Genomic DNA, 5,776 nt, shown 5'->3' with positions numbered 1-5,776 from the left:
CACTGTCAAGTATAGGCAGTTAGCCTCCAGACCTGTAAATGTAGAGCAAAGGAAGGGAACAGTAGTGAGGTCTAGTTAGCACAGTGGCACAGAGCTCAGGGCCGAATCCCCTGGTGCTATCTGCTCAGAAGCCATTTAGTGGCTCTTCTCAAATACAGTTAGGTAGCCTGGAGGGACATAATTGCCTGTTACAAAGCCAATTCTGCACATAAGAATACCTTATCTACTTTATATACAGTGGGACAGGACCAAAAGAACAGGAAACTCAGGCTAATAAGATGGCTCAACAACTAAAAGCACATTTCCACCATCCTGAAGCCCAAAGTGTGATTTCCTGGGACAGAATCAAGTAACTTCTAAAGGTTGTCCACCTCCACACACAGGACAGGATGAGCAACACCTTCCCTAAACAAATAATAACAAATGTTAAAGAGAAAATCAGTCTCTTTTCAAAGTTCCTCTGACGTACATTTAGGTATTATTAATTGATGTCAACTAACACTGAGGCATGATCCCTTGTTAAAAGGGAAATAAAAAATTTGAAAAGCTACTTTTTTAATTTACAGAAGAGATTTGCAGGGGAGAACCCAGAAAATTAAGTGTATTATTTGGGTGTTTGCAACCTTTGCCCAGGCTCCATAGATTTGGATTGGACAGGAGGCAATGAAAGCATGAATAAAGGACAATCACAAAGACACAGACAGAAAAGTTGGGATCAAATGGACTGAGTTTTCTGGCAGAGGAACCACAGCAACCTGGAAGTTCAGCATATTTATTGTATAGAAGTAAACAGGGAAGCAGAACCATTACACAGAGTATCCAAGGGGGTAGAGTTATTACATACAAATAAACATGGAGGCAAGATTTACAGGATCAGGAAGATAGATTTAGCAATATCCAGGCCTCTGTAAGGTAGCTGTCTTCGGGATGTAAACATCCGGGGAGAGGGAAGCCATGGTGGGTATTTTCCACACCTACCGCCAAAATGGAACTTGATACTTGAAGAAGGGATTTGCCACTTCACTCTGAACCTCATTTCCAGAGTAAGGGAATGTTTTGCTATTCCTCCTTGTGTCCTGGGCTTTGGGGTCCTTATTATGGCTCTACACAGGTTAACTGCACAAGTTCACTCCAGACTACACACTTTATAGGCTTTCTCTGTTCCTTACAACTGTTAGCATTGGAGATGATTGAATAATGAATTATTATGATGTTTCTTCTTGAAACAGCATGCATTTACCCTTGAGGCTGCCTCTTTTTTTAAATTTTTTTTTATTATTATTTTCTTTATTTACATTTCAAATTCTATCCCGAAAGTTCCCTATTACCCCACCCTACCCCTGCTCCCCTACCCACCCACTCCCACTACTTGGCCCAGGCGTTCCCTTGTGCTGGGTCATATAAAGTTTGCAAGACCAAGGGGCCTCTCTTCCCAGTGATGGCCAATTAGGCCATCTTCTGCTAATTATGCAGCTAGAGACAGAAGCTCACGGGGTACTGGTAGTTCAACCCAGATGTCCCTCAATAGAGGAATGGATACAGAAACTGTGGTACATTTACACAATGGAGTACTACTCAGCTATTAAAAACAATGAATTTATGAAATTCTTGGGCAAATGGATGTATCTGGAGGATATCATCCTTAGTGAGGTAACCCAATCACAAAAGAAGTCACTAGATATGCACTCACTGATAAGTGGATATTAGCCCAGAAACATAGAATACCCAAGACACATTTTGCAAAACACAAGAAAACCAAGGATGACCATCGTGTGAATACTTCATTCCTTCTTAGAATAAGGAACAAAATACTCATGAAAGGATACAGGTACAGAGACAAAATTTAGAGCTAAGATGAAAGGATGGACTATCCAGAGACTACCCCATCCAGGAATCCATCCCATCATCAGCCACCAAACCTAGATACTAATGCACATGCCAGCAAGATTCTGCTGAAGGGGCCCTGATATAGCGGCCTCTTGTGAGGCTATGCCAGAGCCTGGCAAACACAGAAGTGGATGCTCACAGCCAGCTATTGAATGGAACACAGGGTCCTCAATGGAGGAGCTAGAAAAAGTACCCAAGGAGCTGAAGGGGGCTGCAACCCTGTAAGTTGAACAACAATATGAACTAACTAGTACCCCCTGAGGCTGCCTCTTATGTTTTGGGTGACAAGAGTTTCCTTTAAGTCTCCAACAGTTTGAGGGTGAGGGAAACCCCCCTTTGCATACACTCATCTCATGCCCTCTCTCTGAAGCTTCCTTTCCCAGGTAGATCTCCTCCTGCCGTGGTCTCACAGCTCCCCACCACTGACCAGTGCATTATTCTGCAATGCTCTTTACCCAAGGATGGACATCTTTACTTTGGCATCAGTTGTGATTGGACTGCTGAAATGCTTCCCACAGACTCATGTAGTGTGTGTTGTGTTAGAATCGTGACTCGCATCTGGGCAGACCACACCAGGCCAAAGCAGTTCCACGTGGTGGAGGTTTATTGTGGGAAAAGAGGGCAAAGTAAAGGTAAATAAGAGGGAGAGAGAGAGAGAGAGAGAGAGAGAGAGAGAGAGAGAGAGAGAGAGAGAGATCAGATGGGTCTGCCTTTTATAGGGATAGTGACAGAGCCACACGCAGGTAAAGGTGTGAGGTGAACCAAGTGGATCCTGGGAATGTATGTTAATTACCATGGCCACAGATGTGTGGGTCACTGTTGCCTAAGTGTGATTTCGCTGGATTCAGTGGCAATCCTGATACCAATATACCTCCCTTTTTCTCATCATAAAGAGAAGAAAAAAGGGAGAGGAGGAAGCCAATGGTGAAAAGCGAATGGGGGTATCATGTCTCTTAAACTGCTTCCTGCTGTCTAGGGGGTCTCATCAATAATGGGGTATACCTGACGTTCACTTTCAGGGTCCACTTGGTAAATGCTTGCATCAGATTCCTCTGTGGACCATGACTCCTCTGTGGACAGCGGCTAGTAATCCTGTAACATGAACTGATTAGTAGCTTGGTTAGATTTTTTTTTTTTTTTTGGTATTTGTTTTTGAAGGAATGTAGAAAAAAGATTAATGAGGCAGGAAACAAGTAATAAAACCAAAAAAGATGACTAGGAGAGGCGTTATGAAAGGGAGTATCCACTTCCATATAGGGTTATTGAAAATCCCAGAACTGGGGTGGGGGGAGGGTCTCACATTCCCTAAAATTTTGTATGTCTAATTGTAGCTCCTGAATTTTATTTCTCACTATCCCAGATTGGTTGACATAGAAACAGCATTCTTGTTGGAGAAACAAGCAAAGACCACCTTTTGTAGCTATCAGGGCATCTAGTCCCCATCTGTTCTGAAGCACCACAGCTGCCAAAGAATCGATCTGTTTCTGCATAGTAAGCACAGTTTCAGAAATTTTTTAAAAACTGCTTTCAGACTTGAAAGAGAACTCATTATATTGGGTCATGGAAGTCGTTATCCCTGCAATTCGAGTACCAACACCTATGGCTATGCCTACAGCGACCAAGAGTGGCACAACTTGAACTGCCCTCTTATGTTAGGCAGCTATCATATCTACAACTGGGATTGGCAGGGCCTTGTTCCCCTGGATTACTCCCAGTTCAGGGAAAAGGAGTACCAGCGTGCAGAGTCCTGAGCAGCTGGCGGGTAGGCGATGGTATGCCTGAGTGCCACAGAGGATTGACGTGTTCTGGACTGCAGGGTACTGTGACAGAGATGATATTTCAAGGGCTGTGGTTCTATTGCAGTCTAGGAAGCTTAGCGTTCCTACAGTTTGCCATGCCAAAAAATGGGATAGAGGAAAGGTATGGAATCATGTCAACATCAGAGTCAGGGCAGCTGACAAATATGAAGACAAAATTGTGGAGCAAAGTCTAAAGGAAAAGCCATCCAGAGACTGCTCCACCTGGGGAATCCATCCAAACCCAGACACTATCGTGGATGCTAGAAAGTGCTTGCTGATGGAAGCCTGATATGGCTGTCTCCTGAGAGGTTATGCCAGAGCCTGACAAATACAGAGGCAGATGCTCACAGCCAACCATGTAACTGAGTGCAGAGTCCCCAATGGGGGGGTTGGAGAAGGAACTTAAGGAGCTGAAGGGGGTTTGCAGCCCCATGGAGGGAGCAACAGAGTCAACAGACCAGACCCCATAGAGAATTAATGGAGACAGGACCACCAACCAAAAACCACACATGGAGAGACCACACATGTGGCATAGGATGGCTTTGTTGGACATTAGTGGGCAAAGAGGCCCTTGCGCCTGAGGTTGTTCGATGCCTCAATGTAGGGGAATCCCAGACAGAGTGGGTGGGTGGGAGAGAAACCTCATAAAGGCAGGAAAGTGGAGGGAATATGTGGTTTCTGAAGGGGAGACATGGAAAGAGAAAACATTTGAAATGTAAAGAAAGAAAAAGTCCAATAAAAATAAATGAATAAAAAAGCATTCAAGGTTTTAAAAAAATAAAATAATAAAAATGTTATTGTATGTAAAATTTTGTGCAGATGTGTGTTAGTGTGTTACTATGTGTCTGTGTGTCTGTGAGTCTATGTGTTTGTGTGTGAAAAAAAAAGGTGAGGTAAAGCTACTTACCTGGCAGTCTCACCAGAGAGGCTGTAAGTGGCAATTGTGAGTTAGTTCCAGCATAGTCAGCAATCTTTAAAGTGACCAGGTCTGGTGACTTTAAGGAGTTGTATGCCAAGATCAATGTCTAAAGCAAAAGGTGAAATGACAAGTTTGTGCCATTTATGAGAGGTGATATCAAAGAGGTAAGGACATTGGAGGAATGTTTGATTACTTCCCCTACCTTTCCAATATCTAGATGTTGAGCAATAGAGACATATTTTCTCTGGATACAGATAGTACATACTGAGGATCTAGGTTGATTTTTATGGTAGAGCTTACCAACAACTCCTGACCCTCACCTGGAATCTAATTGGTCTTGTATGTAGAAAAAGAGTTTCATGTAGTATTAATAGAAGAAATGATTGGTCCAGGAACCTAGCATATGTGTCTGACAAGATCAATATGGGCATGCCCCATACTTGTCTTTCTGTTTATTACAATAATCTTTTCTCTGGTCAAAGAGAAAGCAAGTATCATGGTCATAATACTTAGATGGGTTAACAGATTCAGGGATGACAGTAATTTGCATCAGTTCTTGACATCTGGCTATGGAGCAATTTCCTGACACTATTTGGAAAGACTGTTTGTTTTCTGTGGGGATTTCTTGAACCTCAACTCTCTAGATGTAGGGGCTATCCTGGGTGAAAACAAACAGCAGGAGTAGGACAAGAAATCCATGTCTAATCCAGTGATGTCAAGCTGAGCTGCCAGAGTAGAGTCTCATATTCTGTGATTAGGGACAAGGAGGGTGGTCTCTATATGCTCTGGAACTTAAGAGTGCACAGTCCTAGTACACCTAAAAGCTCTAAAACAAAAGAAAGCAAATACACACAAGAGGAGTGAACAGCAGGAAATACTCAAACGTAGGGCTAAAATCAACGAAGTGGAAACAAAAAGCACTATACAAAGAATCAACCAAACCAGGAGCTGAATCTTTGAAAAAATGAACAAGATAGATAAATCCTTAGCCAGACTAACTAGAGGACCAGGAACAGTATCCTAATTAACAAAATCAGAAATGAAAAAGGAGACATAACAATAGAACCTGAGGAAATTCAAAACATCATCAGATCCTACTACAAAAGGCTATACTTAACAAAACAGGAAAATCTGGATGAAATGGACAACTTCCCAGACAGATACCAGGTAC

Source organism: Mus pahari, chromosome 8 (genome assembly GCF_900095145.1).
Source record: "Mus pahari chromosome 8, PAHARI_EIJ_v1.1, whole genome shotgun sequence".
Classification (NCBI taxonomy): Eukaryota; Metazoa; Chordata; class Mammalia; order Rodentia; family Muridae; genus Mus; species Mus pahari.
The sequence above is the reverse complement of the archived record's forward strand: the minus strand, read 5'-3'. Positions refer to the sequence as shown.